The sequence below is a fragment of the Canis lupus genome, chromosome 4, assembly GCF_048164855.1.
Source record: "Canis lupus baileyi chromosome 4, mCanLup2.hap1, whole genome shotgun sequence".
NCBI classification, from domain to species: Eukaryota; Metazoa; Chordata; class Mammalia; order Carnivora; family Canidae; genus Canis; species Canis lupus.
In genome coordinates this window covers 21,945,826-21,965,492 of record NC_132841.1, presented here as the reverse complement: position 1 = coordinate 21,965,492, position 19,667 = coordinate 21,945,826, and the positions used below count along the sequence as shown (strand labels likewise).

General features: G+C 53.3%; 1 protein-coding gene and 1 long non-coding RNA gene across 3 annotated transcripts in view; one reads left to right on the top strand and one right to left on the bottom strand.

The window, feature by feature from the left end:
• Window positions 1-19,667, top strand: part of LRRC20 (leucine rich repeat containing 20) — an 84,825-nt gene that overhangs the window by 59,899 nt on the left and 5,259 nt on the right. The window lies entirely within an intron of this gene.
• On the bottom strand, window positions 1,493-3,271 carry LOC140631971 (uncharacterized). The gene is made up of 3 exons (XR_012029496.1): window positions 2,540-3,271; window positions 2,369-2,415; window positions 1,493-1,725 (listed from the first exon to the last, which is right to left on the bottom strand). It is a non-coding gene; the product is annotated as an uncharacterized lncRNA (long non-coding RNA).

Here is a 19,667-nt window from a genome sequence, read left to right as displayed (position 1 = left end):
TTGGTCTGCTCTGTGATGCCAGCTGCCAGCAGGTGGTGGTGCTGCTGCTGGACCTCAGTGCTCACCCATAGCTGAGTGTCCTCAGGTCATGTGTCCGGGTGGCCCTGGTGGCCTCATTGCCATTCCTGGTACAGATAGTCCGGTCCACGCGCATGATCTCTATAGCCTCATCCCAGGAGCTGCCCTGCCCCCTGCTTCCACCCAGCACCTAGCGTGCTGTCTGCCCTACAGCACGTCCTCGGGTGCTCAGAGACCTGAGTGAAGCAGAAGTTCCTAAGCACCAAAGGCCCTCTGAAATGACTGACACACAATACAGCGGATTGTTTCCAGTTGCCGGCTGTGACCCACTCATGAGTCACAAAGTCAGGTGGGAAGGTTGAGGCCAGTGTGTGATGAAGTACACCTGTAGCATGGTACTAGTGCTTTGTGACTTTCATTTCAGGTTTATGTACATGCGCAGCTGTATGTACTGGTTTGTGATGTAAAACGTATTTCTTACGGTGGGTCACCATGAAGAAGTATCAGAAGCCACTCCCTTAAGATGTCCTGCAGAGATGCGGGGTCTTTTCATGGCCAGCCTAGCTCCTTAGCCTCCCCCCCCAGCTCACACTGCCAGCCACACAATACATCCTTCCCTCCTCTCTTCTCCATCCATGGCCACAACCTTCGGCACCTTCCTGGTGACTGGTGGGGGTGGAGTGAGGATGGCCATGGAGGCCTCGGCTGAGGGGAGGAGCTTGCCACCCACCTGACTATAGAATCAGACGACAGGGTCAGTGCCACCTGTTTATCCCTGCCCATCCCACCTCACCCATGCTGCCAGCCTGCATGCGCAGTCTGAAAGTCCTTCCTTGTGTCTCACCGTTTTCTCTGCCTGTGGCCACACACACACACACACACACACACACACACACCCCTGGCCCCCCACCCCACAGTCTGTGGGTCTGGGCCAGGTTCAGGTGAATGGGAAGTAGCACAGATCAAGACGTCTCACTCCTCTGCCTCTTCCTCTGTGGAAGGCGTCCTGGAGACAAGCTACCAGGACATAGTTGTGGTTGGCCATGTGTCCCTGTGAGGTGGGGCTCCCAGGAGAGCCCAGGAGGGGTTTCAGAGGAGGTGGAGGTATTTGGTCTGAATGACAATGACAATATGCTGGATCACCCATCTTCTGAAAAAACCCAGAAGCCAGGTCTCTCACCCTGGCAGCTGCCACATGTGACTTGAAGGAGGTTGGGTAGGAGCCACATGAAGTTCTCATTAGAACTCGATCCTGCATGGTCTTTCACTGTATCCCAGAATGTGTGGGGGGTGAGGAGAAAATTAAGTACTTAGGAGACTTCATTTTGCTAAGCAGGGGACTCTTTCAGTTAATCTGGAATTAATTTTCCATAACTCTCAACTCACCAGGGTTTTTCCCAGTGTTCCAGAGGGAGCCAGAGATCATAGGAAAACAAGCTCTTGCTAAGAATTTAATAGAACAATAGCACTTTGAAAAAGCTAAGTCACATGGGGATGCTATTTCATCCTGCTCCATACTGTTTCGCCTCTTACCGTGGAAGGCCATATCTCCTCAAGTAGGGCCTCAGGGGCAGCACCTGAGAACTTGTTAGAAATGTATTTTCACAGGGCGCCCTGCTGGCTTGGTTGGTTAAGTGTCCGACTCCGATCTCAGCTCAGGTCTTGATTTTAGGGTCCTGAGTTCAGGGCCCTGACTTGGGCTCCATGCTGGGTGAAAGAAAGAAAGAAATGCACATTCCCAGGCCCTTCCTCAGTTAGAAATTGGGAGGAGGCGATTTGTTTTAACAAGCTGCCCCCACCGGTGATACGGCTCCATGCTGAAGCCCCCGCCGAGGCTATGGCTTCTCAAAGCTTCATCCACAGACCAGCAGCATGGGCATCGCCTGGGAGCTTTTTAGAAATGCAGAGCCATAGACTCTACCCTCTGTCCTCCAGGGTCAGAATCTGCAACTGAGCAAGGTCCCCAAGTGATTTCTGTGCACACAGCAGGCTAGGAAGTGCTGGTGAGGTGTGTGTGTGTGGGGGGGGGCTTTTCCTAAATAACCAGGTGCATCTCCGGGCTGCAGGCTACTCTCTTGTCCCACCCCTCCCACCCAAGCACAACTGCTCTGTAAGCCTCACAGAATGCCACAGGGTACAGGCCACAGATCCCACATCCCAATCCCCTGGGAGTGCTGGCTAGAGAGGAAGCCTCCCAGGTTCTCTTTTCAGACCTACTGAATCAGAACCTCTGCGGATGGGCCCAGGAACCTACATTTCTAACAAGCGACCTAGGCAGAGACAGCAGTGTGCTGATTGAGAATCTGTGTTAGACCCTCACCCCGGGCTTCAGTCTTTTGGTATAGTTTACCTGGACCATGGCTCCAGCCCTTATCCGTCAGTACAGGATCCTTGTCCCTGCAATACAAAGATGGGAATGGGGGCACCATGGGGACTTGGAGGGAGCATGGCTGGCCCAGGGGTCCCCTACACCCCTGCCATGACCCAGTGTATCACAGGGTGCCTGGGCCCTGTATCGTACCATCCTCGCCCTTCTCCAGCAGGCAAGGGAGGGCAGATCCTTCCAGGGAGCCGCAGCTTCACTCTGGCCTCTGTCAAGAGAAGAGATCCACCAGAATGCAGCCTCCACTGTCCTAGCCTGGGGGCACAGATGCCAGGACCTCAGGATAGCCCTCCTGGGATGTTCACATGGCTGTTCCAGCCTCACCTGGTACCACAGAATGAATTGATCAGTGTCACAGGGGCAGAGGGAATGCGGCTTTGTTTCTCTTTGAGGGCTCTACCCATAGTGAGAGGTTCTGCAGGCTCTGGGTGCTCTCAGAACTCACCTGTGTGGCGAGAAGGCTGATGCGCTGGAGTTCCATCCCAGTTCCGGGTACTGGGATGGAACTCCAGTTCCAGTACCTGGAGGTGGGCCTAGGAGGATTTCCTGGAGGAGGCAGAATGGGCGGGACTGGTCCTTCTCCACAGCACAGCCCTTTGTCCCTCTGGTGGAATGGGAGGGGAGTCTCCCTAGTTCTTTCACTAGGGCCCAGAAAATGTTGTTTTAAACATAGAAAACTGGACAAGCAGAGGTGGAAATGATACTCTATTTGACCTAAAAAGAAGTGCAGAGACTTTTCAAAACCTGATTGCTGTAGGTGCCTAGCATAGCTCTCCTGCCATGATCTTGTTTAACCTGCCTAAGCGTCCCTTCTGGATAGGAAGCATGATCACCACTTGACAGCTGAGAAGAGAGGCTCACAGAGGTCAAGCAGCCTGCACGAGGACATGATAGAATCAGGATTTTAACCCAGGTCTCTGGTCATCCAAGCCTATATATCTTCAGTGTCCCCAAGCCTATCCCATGCTCCTTCAATAGGAGAGCTACATGAAGTGACAGGTGCAGGTGCCACCTGTCTGGTAGGCACCCATCAATAAGTTGGCAGGTTACAAAGCAATAGCTTTTGCCCACTACCTTGCCCAGCCCTTGAAAGAGCCCTGAACCTGCAGAGAAAGCTCCTCCGGGAGAGGGCATGCTGCAAGGCCTCATTTGCTGGTGGCTCGCTAGAGGCTGGTTAGCAGACAGACCTCCTGTAGCTCGCTGCCTGCTGTGACAGGCCTGTCAGCCCCTAAGACAGGTCAGAGCTGAGAAGCCGGCCTCTCGCCCTCCTCACCCTTCGCCATGAGGCTTCCAGGCTCTGCTTGGGGAGAGGCTGGTCTAACCTGACCACGGTTGAGTAAATGGTGTGCTTTGAACCCTCCGATGCCAACATACTGCTCCGTCAGTCAGCGGCCTGTGTCCAGAGCTGTAAAAGTAACCTGTGGAATCAGCTGGCTATATCTTTTGAGCTCCTCCATTTTCCACCATGTACCACTTGGGGTTTAGCTAGGCTCTGATCCTGGGTGATCTGAATTGCCAGGCTAGGAAGAGGCTATGTCAAGGCCTCAAGGGCTTTGAGAGGTCAGGCTTGCTGCCCACCCTGCAGACCCACCAATGCTCAGTAGGGTGAGGAAGCAGCAAGTAGAGAATCTCGGCCAAAGCAAATGCTTCTGGACGCAAGGCCCTGCCTCCTCTTAGACCAGGCAGGGGCATAGTGGGACTGTTCACCAGCTGCCTTCCGAACTTCCTCTGGGCCCAAGAGGCAGCTTGAACCACAAGCAGGGAAGGCTTCTTAGAATTTCCCAGGCCTGCCTGCCTGTCTTCACTCTGGACAGAAGGGGAGCCCCCCGTGGTGATAGCAAAAGCAGAGTCTGTTTTTAGCAGGAAAGGCATAGGCCTGAAGCCCCACTTATATCATTAGCATAAGCAAGTCGCCTCACCTCTGTGCACCCGTTTCATCCCTGCTGCAGTGTGGGGAGGACGGCTCCATCCTTTGGGTTGACTGGGTTCACTGCGGTCGCTCCCCACCAGTTGCTTGTCCTCCTGCCATTCAGCCAGCCTGGGGTCCTGACCACATGCTACCTGCTGGGCCACTTGCACTTACCCAGGGACCAGGACAGAGGAGCCAAGGGACCTAGCTAAAGAATTGGATAGAGACTACGGAGTGGACCACAGCATCGAGGACAGGGCTCAACTAGCCAAGGAAGGTTTGCCCAAATTGTCCTTCCAGAGGATTCTGAGTGGCCAGCCCCTGTGGCACCCGGGATCTCTGGGTGGCGCAGCGGTTTAGCGCCTGCCTTTGGCCCAGGGCGCGATCCTGGAGACCCTGGATCGAATCCCACATCGGGCTCCCGGTGCATGGAGCCTGCTTCTCCCTCCGCCTGTGTCTCTGCCTCTCTCTCTCTCTCTCTCTCTCTCTCTCTCTCTGTGTGACTATCATAAATAAATAAAAAATTAAAAAAAAAATTGTGGCACCCACCCAGGTCCCTTGAAATCCACTCCACTTACCCCCCACCAGCACCCTGAAGCAGGCTGCTGTACCATTCCCAGTACCACTCTTGCTTCTGGTGAGGAAGATATTTGAGACAGGTACTTAGTAGCTGAGAAAAGGGAGCAATCACCATGTGCAGCTTTAAGCCTGGCAAGATTTTGACTAGGCTGGCAGGTTTGGGAGGCCAAAGTCACACCCCTGGCACCTTTCTCCTGAGTCTGGACCTGGAGCTCCAAACCTATCTGGGGAGAAACAGAGCCAGTCCCCTCCTTGGGCACTGGGTTTGGATTTCTCTTGAGCACGGCCACCTGTAGCAGTCTGAGCCTTGCCCTGTCACAGGACCCAGGGGAGAATGACTTGCCCTCCACATGGCAGCTGCCAGAGTGCCACAGCAGATGCATGCTCTCTCCCGGCATGCCCTTGTCCAGCACAACAGAGTACCATGCTGTGCCATGGGTAGCAAGCAGTCGGTGCAGGCATCCCTCGAGCTGGCAGGCGGCTTGGGAGGTAATTACCAGACACACAACACAGGGAGCACTGACCGCCCGCGGAGCCTGGATGACGGAAAGGCTGGCAGTAAACAAACAGGCTTTAATAGCAATTAGTGCAAGTTAGACATGCCCCCCTTTGACATGGGAGGAAAGGAGCTCATGTGTGTCTGCCCACAGGGAGTGAGCAAGTGAGTCTCTGGGCAAAAGACCTCTCACACACTTGGTCTCTGCCCAAATGGAATGACATTCTCTGTGCCAACCACTGTGTGGTAAAGCCTTGATTACTCGGAACCTCCAATTATCCAGGATGCTCTTGGCATTCTGTTGGTAGCACACAGGGAAACAGCAAGAAAGGAGTTATTTGACGTTTGTTTAAAATAAAACACTTGCACGCTCCATTAGCCAGCCGGCCAGTCTCCAGCCAGTCTCCTGTCCCTGTCCAGAGTGCTGGAGAGCAGCCCCTAGGCTCTGAACCTCAGAGCTCAGCCTTGCCAGGTGCCTTACTCAGGGAACAAGGCCTGCAGGGGTACAGACACAAATCGAGGCATTGGAAATGTGCATTCATTCACCAGTGGTTCATTTGATTGAACAGCTTGCTGTGTGCCAAGCTCTGTGCTGGAGACAGAGATGTACAAAGCACGTTCTCTGGGGTCCTGGAGCTCGTGGCATGGTCCGTTAATACTAGCTGATACTCAGTGACCATTTACTTCACATCTGATCTCTAAGCATTTTTCAAGTGTGCTCCTGTTTAGTCCTCATGACAACCTTGGAAGGCAGGTATCGTCCTCCTCCCCAGGTAAGGAAACAGAGGCGCAGGGAAGTTGAGTGACTTGGCCAAGGCCATGGGTCTAGGTCGCTGCCTAGGCAGAGCCAGGGTTCAGGCCCAAACAGTCTTGCTCCAGAACTCCAGCTCTTTGGGACTTTGTGTAGGGGAGAGATTTTTGCATAGAGCTGTGGAGAGATAGAAAGCCACAGTGAGGGACACCCAAGTGGCTCAGCGGTTGAGCATCTGCCTTTGGCTCAGGGCATGATCCTGGAGTCCCAGAATCGAGTCCCACGTCGGGCTCCCTGCATGGAGCCTGCTTCTCCCTCTGCCTGTGTCTCTGCCTCTGTGTGTGTGTGTGTGTGTGTGTGTGTGTGTGTGTCTCATGAATAAATAAATAAATAAATCTTTAAAAAAAAAGCCACAATGAAGTCACAATGGAAGCAAATAACTTTAGTTGGAAGGAAGCTCCCGTGGGGTGGAGAGAAGGGTATTAGGTAGTGAGGCAGGATTCCCTAGGCCACGTGGGCCATCTGCCTCGCTCCTGACAGCTCTCCCTCACAGAGCAGAACAGGTGGGCAGCATCCCAGGATGGAAGTGCTATGTGCGTATTTTTGCCAAATTCTCCCATTAAACGACATTGGGAAGACCGGCAGTGCTCAAGCTAGCTGTACATTCAAATCATTTGGAGAGCTTTTAAAAGCCCTCGTGTCCAGACGACACTCCATGCCAATTAAATCAGAATCTCTGATGGTAGATTTTGATTTTTTAAACTCCCCAGATGATTCGAAAGAGCAGGCGTGATAGAACCATTGAGCTAGGGGCGCCTGAGTGGCTCAGTTGGTTCAGTGTCTGCCTTTAGCTCAGATCATGATCTCAGGGTCCTGGGATCCAGTGCCACACCGGGCTCCCTGCTCCACAGGGAGTCTGCTTCTCCCTCTCCCTCTGCCTGTCGCTCCCTCTGTTTGTGCTGTCTCTGTCAAATAAATAAATAAAATCTTAAAAAAGAAAAGAACCATTGAGCTAGACCCAGACCTTCCAGCAACACCAGCATTCCATCCTGAAGAAGCTGTAACTTTCCTCTTCTTCCCAGCGTCTGTCTGCTATGTGTGTCTGTAGCTTTATCAGGATGAGAAAAGCAACAGCCTGGCCATGACAGCAGACACTTGGCTGGAAGGGTGGCAGGAGTGAGCTCTGTGGACTTGCATCTTTCCCTTGGGACTCCCCTTTTACACTGACCCTACTGGACCCTGGGCATGGTGCTCTGCTGCCAAAGTGCCCACAAAATCCTCTCTCCTCCCTGTAGCACAGCAAGCTTACCTAACATTTTCTCAAGGAACTTCTAGAAGCCAAAAGCAACTGAGAACATAGGGGTGATAAAACAGTGGGCTGGTGCCCAGAGCACAAGTTTATGCCAGAGAATCCTAGTTTAAGTGTGGAGTTGGACTGAGCACCAGCACCTTTCATGCAGGAGCCTGCAGTCCTGCTGGGGTGGGCTACTCAGCTCGGCTCCCCACTGGCCTGCTGGGGTGCTCAGTCAGGTTAGTAGCTGGAAATTGGCCCTGGTGGGAGTATTTGCACCACAAAGCATCAGCAGATGCTACACATGGGATATGTGGGATATTTTCCTCCTCCGGGAGTAGATTGTGAGCTGTTAGGCTGCACGCCGCTGGCTCAGCTCTCTCCACCTCCTTGCTGTCATTAGCATCCTGACCACTCTCCCCAACTCCCACCTTCTTTTTTAAAAAAATATTTTATGGGGATCCCTGGGTGGTGCAGCGGTTTGGCGCCTGCCTTTGGCCCAGGGCGCGATCCTGGAGACCCGGGATCGAATCCCACGTCGGGCTCCCGGTGCATGGAGCCTGCTTCTCCCTCTGCCTGTGTCTCTGCCTCTCTCTCTCTCTCCCTCTCTCTGTGACTATCATAAAAAAAAAAAAAAAAGAAGAAGAAAAAAATATTTTATTTATGTATTCATGAGAGACACAGAGAGAGAGGGGGGCAGATACAGGCAGAGGGAAAAGCAGGCTCCATGCAGGGAGCCCGACGCGGGACTCGATCCCGGGTCTCTAGGATCACACCCTGGGCTGAAGGCGGCGCTAAAGTACTGAGCCACCCGGGCTGCCCCAACTACCACCTTCAACCCAAGTTTTGTTTCCCAGAAGCTGGTTTCCCTGGGGGCGGGGGTAGGGGAGGCTGCAGAGCTCATTCCTACCTGGTGGTTATCTTCAGAGCCTTGCTTCTTATTTTTCCGACAGTAAGGGAAGTCTTAGTTCTGACAGTGGTCGGAAATCTGAGCAGGAAGTTTTGTAGAGTTAGGCCTGGCAACCTCAGTTTGCAGGCACAGAGGAGGATTTTCCAAGGCGCCACTCTCACTTCTGTCCCCCACGCCAGGGAGAAGAACCTTTAGGGGAGGTGATCACTTTTCCATCTGCAAGTCCCATGACCCGCCCCCACGCCCCAGACCTCGCTGGGGGCCGGGTGGGGGCTCAGGAGGCGCCTTCCGGGGGCCCAGTGAGGGGGCCGTGGGGGGAGAGTAGGGACTTCAGCAGGGAGGAAGGATAGGCACAGGGATGGAGGGGGGGTGCAGAGACCACCGGAAATCTGACTGGGAAGATAAATGCCAGGCAAGGGCCAGGCAATTTCATTTACTTTTTTAGCTGTCTCCGGAGCAGCCAGCGAGGCTGAGTCATTTATGAAGAAAATTATTATGATCGTCTTTGCCCATCAGCCTGGCCTGAGGACGCGCGGCAGGAGGCGCCTGGCAGCCCACCTTTGCTGGCCAACCCGGACATGGCAAGGAGGGCTCTCGGCAGGCACTTTTCTCCTCCTTTGTTCTTCTTTCCTGGAAGCTTTTTTTTTTTTTTTAATTTTTCTTTTTAAGATTTTATTTATTTATTCATGAGAGACACAGAGAGAGGCAGAGACACAGGCGGAGGGAGAAGCAGGCTCCATGCAGGGAGCCCGATGCGGGACTCGATCCCGGGTCCCCGGGGTCACACCCTGGGCCCAAGGCGGGAGCTCATCCTCTGAGCCACCCAGGCGTCCCTTTCCTGGAAGCTTGTAGTGAAGGGCGGAAAAAAGTGTCTCTAGGTTCATTAACGGATTTTCTTTTTTTCTTTCTTTTTTTTTGGAGTACAGTTGACGCACTATAGGACCTTAGTTCCAGGTGTACAACATAGCGAATGCACACATCTACACGTTACGCTGTGCTCACCACCACCAAGGTAGCCACCATCTGCTGTTCCAGTCGTGGATTCTTAACACTCTGCACTCCCTGTCCTCTCACTGGGACGCCCGCTGCACTCTCCACAGCTTGGTATCCCTGTCCTCCTTAGGGGTGCACCTCACGGCCCCTCCGTAATGGCCCCTGTGTCTCCATGAGGCAGAGGACCCCTTGAAAGATGAAAGGTGAAGCTCCAGGGAGGTTAAGGGGCCTGCCTGAGGTTGCACACCTTTTTTTTTTTTTTTTTTTTTCATGAGACACAGAGAGACAGAGGCAGAGGGAGAAGCAGACTTCCTGCAGGGAGCCCAATGCGGGACTCGATCCCAGGACCCTGGGATCATGACCTGAGCCAAAGGCAGATGCTCAACCACTGAGCCACCCAGGTGCCCCTAGGTTGTACAACTTGAAATGGCAGATCAGAGGTTAAGGACCGGGTCTTTACCCTGTCTGCTCCCCCCACCCCCATGGACTCTCTTTCAGCAGGGGGCTTGCTGATCCAGTCTTCCCCGAGGGCCGAGGGCCGTGGGACTCAGCTTGCAGGATTATGAGGGGCATGCCTTGTCCTCTGTGCCTCCCAAAGGCAAGGGCTACTTCCATGTCCTTCCTGCCCCACCCTCCCCACCTCACACCCCCAGTGTGGGGCTCCGTGGGGTAGGGAAGGCTCAGCCACTGCCCCCGCTTGGCTCCTTCCAAGCCTTCGAGAGTGACAGACCCAGCCATGAGTGAGGGATGTGAATGAGTGTGCCCCATGAGCTTTCCTATTATAGGCATGATTCTCTGTCCTGCTAGGTTACCATAGTTTGTCTGCTTGTCTCTTGTGGCATTTTGAGTGGTGACATGAAGCTCGGCTCAGCTTAGCACAGCATCCTTGATCTTGGCTGGTTAGGTTTCCAGGCACCAAGTGTTGCATCAAGCCTGAGGGATGGGGACAGCCTGGATTCTCGACTGTGTGTCCAGTCACCTGGAGAGGTCCACAAACCTCAGGCAGCAGGCCTGGGGCGCTACCCCTGCATCGTTATCCAGCACTCCAGGTGCCATTGTGAGGTGTCCCAAAGGTGCAGATTCCACACTCCCCAGAGTCCTGCAAAACCAAGAATTCTGGCCACAGGAGATTGCCCAGGTCAGAGGTGGGACAGCCAGCTGCATGGAAACTCTCTAGTGCACTCCAGCCTGCAGCAGGGTATGGGGCGCCATGGTGTTGCCAGGGAAGCCAGACAACTTGCATCCTGGGCCACCAGGGTGGGGAGCCTCAGACCCTAATTCCAGAAGGGACCTTAGAGGTCATGGGGCTTGGCCCCACCCAAAGCAGAAATCAGAGAGCTGGTCTCTGCTGGCTTCTGTGCTGGGAGGCTCCCTCAGTCTCCTTTACCACTTCCCTGGGCCCAGACCCCTCCTCTTCTCAGGGTCTTTTTAGACTATGGGCACCACGTGTGAAGACTAGTGCTCTGGAGTGATCGTTTGATCATCCTGTCTCCAGAGATCCCACTGGCACAAAACAGGTTTGCTAGGCAGTAGTGCTAATGACGAGTGAGGTAGATAAGGTCAAGCCGACCTCAGGGAAGTAATTTCCTCTAAATACTGCCCACTCTGATTCTACTATTGATTACTTGAAGCTTCCAGACATAGGCAAGAGCCTGGGCTGGCTGTCTGCAGTGTGAGGAGGGTCAGGCAGGGTATGGGGTCCCCAGCTGCAGCCTCGAGGGGACAGGATGATGCAGTGGACTGTGCCCCCATCCATCCTGCATTCATGGTGTCCAGCTCAGATTGGGGGGTCTTCTTCTCCACCATGGGCTTCTGTGTGGCCTCACTGTGGAAGTTCATCACCATCATAATCATGCAGTTGGGGCCCTGAGAAAGTTGGAGGAGCATTACTCTGGCTTCATTAAAGGATTCTAGAAGTTCCCATCCTACATTCTGCAGTCACAGGCTGAGAGATGAAGTGACCCCAGAGCCCAGTGGACTCTGCCTCTCATCATCTGTCATAGTGAAAATTGGAAACCTGAATGTTCCTCTGGATACCATGGGCTACGACCCAGTCATGAAAATGTTGGACTTCCAGCCTGAAAAGATACTTATGATACATCACTGAGAAAAGCCCATGATGGCATAGAATCAAGGAGGCCATTTTTCAAATCTAGATGCACCAAGGCACACATGCAGATTGCTAAGTCGGGAAGACCATATGCCAGCACACTGCCAGTGGTTGATTCTAGATGGTGGGACATGGGTGGTTTTGGTTTTGCACATCAGTGTTTTCTCATTTTCTGAATTGACTGACTGGTGCTAATGGGCCTGTGACCTATCACAACCTTGGTGCACAGACACCTGGTTCCGACTGGCAGATGGGCACAGAGCGAGTCAGGCTGGGGCAAGGGCCCCAACTCTTGAATGTGCTGTGGTCAGAGTTGCTTAGGCAAGTGGTGCCAAGCCTGAAGGAGCTTATAATCTAGTTTAGGAGCCAAAAAATTCATTCATTCGTTCACCCAGGGATCCCTGGGTGGCGCAGCGGTTTGGCGCCTGCCTTTGGCCCAGGGCGCGATCCTGGAGACCCGGGATCGAGTCCCACGTCTGGCTCCCGGTGCATGAAGCCTGCTTCTCCCTCTGCCTGTGTCTCTGCCTCTCTCTCTCTCTCTCTCTCTCTCTGTGACTATCATAAAAAAAAAAATTAAAAACATTCATCCACCCAACAGAGTTATTGAGCCCCCTGTAGGCACTGCACTAGGTGTTGCATTTACAGGGTGAGCAAGCACACTGACTGGGCACAGAGCACGATGCATGATGCGTGTCTGGTGTAAAGTGTTCTGGGCATTTGGTTGGGGACCACAGGGAATGATGGAGGAGGCAGCCTTAGTGCTGGAATATGAGGGTGAGAAGGACGTCACCCGATGGTAACTGGGGTGTGGCCCTCGGGAGAAGGGAGATTGGAGGCCCTGTTCTTCTCCACATGTGCCAAAGTCCAAAGATTAGCTTCTATTACTTTCATGCTGCTGATGTGTCTTGTGGCCTTGGGAAGCTTACTTAACCTTTCCAGCCTCAGTTTCCCCATCCACAAAATGCAGGTCATTTCATGTCCACCTCCACCCTCCAGCCATCTCTCTCTCATCAGGATGCTGTGAGTGTAAATTTTGTGCTTTTAAGCCTTATCCAGAAACTTCTATTTGGCCTCTTGGGCTTATGCTTGCTAGCTTGGTTGCTCCAGTTCATTGAGTCCACTGGTTTTGACAGCCTGGTGGCCCCATTGCTTCTTCCTCCGAGCTGTGTCTGTGACTTGAGCAGTTACATCAGGGCAAAGAGCTACACCTACTCCCAGGTCTGTACCCGAGAAGCCGTCACTGTCTGTGGCAGAGTGGTTTGGAGAGCATTGCAGACCCTGGAGAGGCCCGCCTGGTAGTAGATTTGGGAATGACAGCTGGGAACTCAAGTAGCACTGCTGTCTCTAAGCCTGGAGTCGTGGGGACTTGCTCCAAGGCGGGGCCGCACCTGGTCTTCATGTCACATCCAGCAGACCTACTGCAGGGACCTCACAGAAAGATCACCCCCCCCCTTCCCAGCTGCTCTCATGAACACCAGCAACTCTGTAGGCCACTGGCCTCCCTGGCCACTCTGTAGGTCACTGGCCACTCTCCCCCTTGGGGATGGGGGAGTCAGGAGTCCAGAGAGAGGAATGTCCTAGTCCAACCCCCTCTGGAGAAACTGAGTCAGGACCAGTGGTCCCCAGTGGCAGGTGAGATGAGGTGACAGCAGCTCTGAGCCTCAGCCCCCATCTCTGAATTGAGGCTGTATTGACAGTTGAGATTATGTCACCCTCAGCCCGGGGTCCAGCCCTAGTGAGTTGCTCAGCAAAACCTGCCCATCATGATTACCTTTGTGGGGTGAGGAGGGGCCGCTGGATGGAGACTAGCTCTGGCCTTGGCCTTGACCCTCAGTGTTGTAGGATGAAGCACAAGGACTCTGGGATCAGGAACTGTCCGGCCTTCACCACTCACAGTCTTGGTGACCTGTCAAAGAAAAACCAGAGCTGGGCAGTAGTGAAAGCTGTAAAAGCAAGACTATTGCAGCAGAGGAGAAGAGACCTCAGTGCAGAACCAGGCTCAATCCCAAAGGCAGCATGGGCGGCAGTGGATGGAAATTACAAAAGGGGGTGAGTGAGGCTGAACTGACCTCACAGGCTTCTTGCAGCAGGAGGCCGGGGTAAGCGGACATCACCTGGGGGACGGTGGAGCGCGAAGAACCCAATCAGATATCAAGGGTGGAGGGTTCCGGCTAAACCGTTTAGCAGGATTCTAAACAAGACCATGAGAGTCGAACATTGAAGCCCAAAAGTCAGGCTTTTCGTTTGAATTGAAAAACTCAGGGGAGCTGGAGTAGAGCTAGAGAATCGTCAGCACCAAGAATCGGAGCCTGTTTTCTTATCTACAAAATGGGTTTTTGTTAGAAACAAGGTGCTCCACCCCCATGGGCCTTGATGCCCTTCTGTGTCACATGCAGGTTGCAATACACTGTGAAGTGACTTTAGCTCTTCAAAGCCCAATGCAAAGGGGTTTTCTTATCTGAGTGATCTGGGGCAGAAAGCCTGGTGTCACCCCCCCACCCCCTACCCCCATTGCTGGCTGTGTTGGTGGCCATGACCTTTACAGAGCTGCTGCCAATTAGTGTAGACGGTATAGCTTCCAATTAAGGAGCCCCTTTGTTCCCAGCTGTGGGGCAGGAGAAATGGGGGCCCAGCTCACGTGGAAGCCCTAAAGTGCGGTGGGCAGCCCCTCGAGCCCCCCTCCCGCCGTGCCGGCCCACTGAGCCCACTGAGCAGTAGGGAGGAGTCTGCTGGCAGGGGGGACCGTGACATCAGCAGACAGTCGAGAGCAGGGGAGAGCACTGGGTGGCGGGTGGGGACTGGGGTCGGTGCATCTCGTTTCCTCCCCTCCCTGGAGGAAGTCGGCTCCCAACCCTGAGTTCTGGAAAAGCCTGGCTTTGCTTCCTTCTCCACCGGAGCCTTCAGTGTGGTTGGGCTCCGGGTCCCTGGCACCACCTCCTTCCCGGTCTGTGCTGACCAGTCCCTGCCCGCCGCCCCGGGGATTCAAGGACAGAGAAGAGCCCCTGCCTTCCCGAGCCCCAGAAAAAAAGCACACTGGGACCTCAGGGAGCTCTGAGCCTGGTCCCCCAAAGTGCCAATGAGGGTGGGCTCCCTGTTCCAGCCCCAGGACTCCTGCACTTGCCTCCCCCGCATACCGAGCAGGCCTCAGTCTCCGCATCAGCCCGGCCACCCAGGGCCTGGGTCAGACTTGTCCCCCCCACTGTGCCTCAGTTGCCGGCTGCCGCCCAGCCCTGATGGCCCCTCTGCCATAATCTGTGCAGCCCCTGACCAGCAAGCCGTGAAAAGGAGGAAGTACCTGAGGGCCTTTCAGGTTGGTTCTCTCCACGGAGGCCACGTCCCGGGCTTTAACCTTTTCTGAGTAGTGGTGGGGGATGTCGTTTGGGGTTGTCGGTGAAGTCGGTGGGGTCCGGAGGCGCCAAGGAAAAATGCTTGAGACGTCTTCGCTGTACAAAGGTGGTTTTATTAAAGCAGAGAGACAGGACCTGTGGCAGAAGGAGCTGCAGCCCCAGGGTTGTGAGGAGTCTACATACGTGGGGGTTGAAGAAGTAAAGATAAGGGACGTTTCCAAAGGATCTTCATATGCTAGAGAAGATTCTGGGGAAAGCTGAGGCCTGGCTATTGTCAAGCCAAGGTTCTTTTTCCCTCTGGCGAGGCATTAACAGCAGACAGGAGCTTCCTGGAGGAACTGGCTACTCTGCCGGCCTCAAGTGTTTGTCAATGGGCTGCAGGTTATCTGAACATTTAGTTTTATCTGCATTTCCTTCCGCCTTTGTTTCCCAGATCCATGGGGGGCTCGGGGAGCGTGGCGCCGGCAGGGAAGTCTGGGGCTCAGCACCTCTGCGGCGCTGGGTCTTCCATCCGTGTCATCTGGTGAGCTCCGCGACCCCGCTGGCCAGGCTGGCCAAGCTCAGCCCTGGGCCCGAAGCTGAAGCCGGGGTGCTTGTCCCAGGGCACGGAGGTGGTGCTGGGCTGCGGGGCTCAGCGCAGGGACCAGACCCGTGAGAGGGAGCAAGGGCGGCCAGGGCACTGTGCGGGGCATCGCGGCACCCCCTCGTCATCCCCTCGCCTTCACGGTCTCCCTGCATTTCACAGGCGAGATAGCCCAGATTCAGAGATCCCACCTGGGGCAACCATCAGGCACCGGGAAAGTTCTCTTTCTGATGCCAAAGCTCTGTTCAGCATCCTAACCACCACCTACCCCAACTGCCCCCGCCCCCCCGACACTTAACCACATGAAGTAAAGGCTCTGGGGTTGCATTCACCCCAAAAGACGTTTTGGGCAGCAAGTTTCAGAAACGTTATCATGAACGAGAAGGGACAGGTTTGTTCTGCACTGTGACCCAGAGCAGAACAAGGAGGCATGGAAGATTCTGGAATGAATCCGAGAAATCTCCAGGAAGCCCTTTCTCTCAGGGCAGGTCAGCAAAAATGCCACACCTGCCGAGGGGGCCTTAGGGAGCTCAGAAATTCTGTGTCCCTGGCTTCCCCTGGGCTGTGGGAGGGAGCTGCTCCTGGCTGGGTGGCCCCGAGAGCTGTGAGTGACCTGCCCAGGGTCGGAAAGCCACCCACTCCTGCTGGAGCCCCGGGAGCCCTGCAGGAAGGCTGTTTTCTGTTTTCTGTTACTAAGGGAATCTGGAGGGTTCTCCTGGCTGGTGGAGGCCTGGGGGGGTGGGATTCCAGGCTGGAGGGCCAGGTGGTGATACAGGAGAGCTTGGTTCTTCTCTCACAGAGGCGAAGAATGAATCTCGCTGACAAAGGAGATTGAATAAAGCAGTAGAGCTTTATTAAGCAAAGATAGAGAGAAAGCTCTCAGAAGTGAGATGGGTCCTAACAGGGTTGCCACTGAGGGCTTGTAAGGTTGGTCTTTTATTGAAAGCCAACCTGGGAACCTAAATCTTTTAACATATCTATTGATATCACCATTGAGTAAGGACTAATGATAACACCTTTAATGGCTTACTTCCTTTTTAAGGTCCTTTTTGGGTAATTCTTTGTTGGTCACAAGTAGCTGTTGTAACAAGACCCCACCTCTGGCACCTGGGACAGGATGGTCTGGTTTATATATCTCTGGTTTCCTTTCATCTCCAAATTTTTGGGATTTTCGTGAGCCTGATTCCGTGGCCCCCTGCCTAGCCCTGCCTAGCTCCATTTGTCCCTAACTCAGTGGGAGGGTGCATGAGAAGCACGGACTCAAGCCAGCCGGCCCTGGCTTCATATCCTAGCTCTAGCACTTTCCATGGGTGTGACCACGACCAGGCTACCAAACTCTCCACTATTTTCCTCATCTAAGGAATGGGGAGAAGATGGTACTCAGCTACAGGACTGCTGTGAGGATCTAGAAACTTAAAGAGCTTAGGTCACCAAGCCCTCAATGTTCACTGGTTAAACAAAAACCACTGACCCACTGGCAGAGATCCCAAATGGCTGCAAACTCCCACTTTGCTAGGAGCACCTTGGGCAGATGGCTTTGGAGGGAAGAGCCCCCCCCCCCCCCCCCCCCCCCCCCCCCGCCACCATGGGTACCCTATCACCAACTGATGCAGGTTTAAGGCCTCTGAGTTGCTTTCTCCCCTCCCACAACAAGCATCAGCTGATGCTCCGTTTGGACTCTAAGTGCTGGGTGGATGCTGTGAATGAGCAAGCAGCCCCGGGGCATCAGTTGCCTCATCTGTAAAGTGGGTTGAGGAGCCCCTGTGGTGCTCCACTCCATGGCTCTGGGAAGGATCAAATATGGAAGTGCTTTGTAAACTTGAGTGACAGGCCTCCCCTTCCCTTCTCCTGGAAGAGCAAGGAGGTAGCCATGTCCCACTCACCAAGTCCACAAAGGAGGGGAATAGATGTCTTCAGAGGATTCCATTGTGGAAGCACTTTAGTTTTCCAAAGGGGGGCAGCAGAGCCCAATGTGGGTCCTGCTCACCCTCTCCCTGGGCCGTGGAGCCCCAGGTACTGCCCACCCCTCACTGGGCAACTCCAGGGCAATGGGAAGAGAAGAACACATGGAACTCTTGCTGAAGATCAAGGACTCATCAGCCTGGAGGTTGGGGCAGGCAGACCTGGGGCAGCCTCATTTGAAAGTTCTGAAACTAGGGTGGCTAGAGCTCCTCATAGACTCAGCATGGTTTCTAGAGAGCAATTTTTTAAAAATGTATTTATTCATGAGAGACCCACAGAGAGAGAGAGCAAGAGAGAGAGAGACATAGGCAGAGGAAGAAGCAGGCTCCCCTCAGGGAACCCGATGTGGGACTCGATCCCTGAACTCCAGGCTCATGCCCTGAGCCAAAAGCAGAGCTTAACCACTGAGCCATCCAGGTGTCCCTCTAGAGATCAATTAGATGAAGTATACACACATATCCTTTGACAGAGCAATCAACTCTGCTACTGGGCATACACCCAAAGACATTGTCACACCGACCCTTAAGGACAGAGGCCACCTGGCTGTCCATCACTGGCACAGTAGAGAGGGAGAGTGTGGGAGGACACAGGATGGTGTTCTAGGCAGCAGTCCAAAGCAGATAGATCAGATGTACACTGGGCCTCCTGGGTGGCTTGTAAAACATGGTTTGGTCACCAGCACTGTTAGTATTGGCCCTATACCCTTCTCACTGAGAGGAAGCAGGACTTCCTGATGGCTGATGCTAGGGGCTGGGGCAGCAAAGCTTTGAGATGAGCCTTATTGCAAAGTCAGGAAGTGCATCTAAAGTGGGGGGAAGCGGGGTTCATCACAAGACCCTGGAGCCAGATTAGAGGGCCTCCCGCTAGCTGGATCAGGGGCAATTTGAGCACTAAAATGATGAAATACAGCAAGGAACTATAAGCCGCTAGAAATATGAGAGTCCATTAGATAAATGGGAGAGAAGAGAAGGCTCTTGCCTACAGTAAAATGCTAAGGTGCTGCAGGAGTTGGAAGGTCAATTTGCAGCAGATTAGGCAAGAATCAGCAGGAGTTAAATCTAGGGGTGATGGATTTTAATTTTGACAGGAGCAAGATAGTTACAGGCTCTTAAAGTGTGTCCCCACAGACTTCTTTTAAGTTACAAAGGAGGGAAAAAACAAAACAGTAATTACACAGTGGAGAAATTAATGCCTGGACTGGGTGATGACAGTTAACATCACGTATGAGGAGGGACAGGGATGGGATACTGTGTGCCTCGGGTGTGATACCCCTAGACCTACCACCTCGGCAGTCTTTCATCATGGGGAAGCTCCCGACAACCACAAAATGTGGGGCTCTTTTTTTTTTTTTTTACAATTTTTTTTTTTAAGATTTTATTTATTCATGAGAGAGAAGCAGGCTCCATGCAGGGAGCCCAACGTGGGACTCGATCCCAGGACTCGATCCCGGGACTCCAGGATCACGCCCTGGACTGAAGGTGGTGCTAAACCGCTGAGCCACCTGGGCTGCCCCTAGGATTTTTTTTTTAAGTAGGCTCCACGTCCAGCTTGGGGCTTAAACTCACAACCCTGAGATCATGAGTCATTTGCTATACCGACTGAGCCAGCCAGGCGTCCCAAAACATGGGACTCTATTAAAAAGACAGAGATGATGGTCCTGATATTCTTCCAAAATGTCAGTGTCACAAAAGACAGAAAGGAGTACAAGGAGACAGGACAACATGTGACCGCTGGATCCTGTACTGGAGGGGGTTGCTAGAAAAGACATGATTAGGCCACCTGAGAAAACTGAAATATGTGCCATATGTTAGGTAAGGGTTCTATCAACTTACAAAATCCATAGCTGTGGTTATGGCAGAGAATGTCTTTATTCTTAGGAAATACACAGTGAGGGCAGCCCGGGTGGCTCAGGGGTTTAGTGCCGCCTTCAGCCCAGGGCCTGATCCTGGAGACCTGGGATCAAGTCCCATGTCCAGCTCCCTGCATGGAGCCTGCTTCTCCCTCTGCCTGTGTCTCTGCCTCTCTCTCTCTCTCTCTGTCTGTCATGAATAAGTAAATAAAATCTTAAAAAAAAAAAAAAAAGGAAATACACAGTGAAATAAGGATGAAGGGCCATGGCATATGTATATTATCCTCAGATAATTCAGGAAAAAAGTGTGTATGTGTGTCTGTGTGTCTGTGTCCAGAGAAGGCGCAGCAGGTACAAATGATAAAGCAAAGAGGGTAAAATGCTAACAATTTGTGAATCTTGGTGAAAGGTTATGTGGTATTCTCTGTACGGGTTTTACCTTTGCAGCTTTTTATAAGACATTATTTCCAAGTAAAAAGGTAAAAA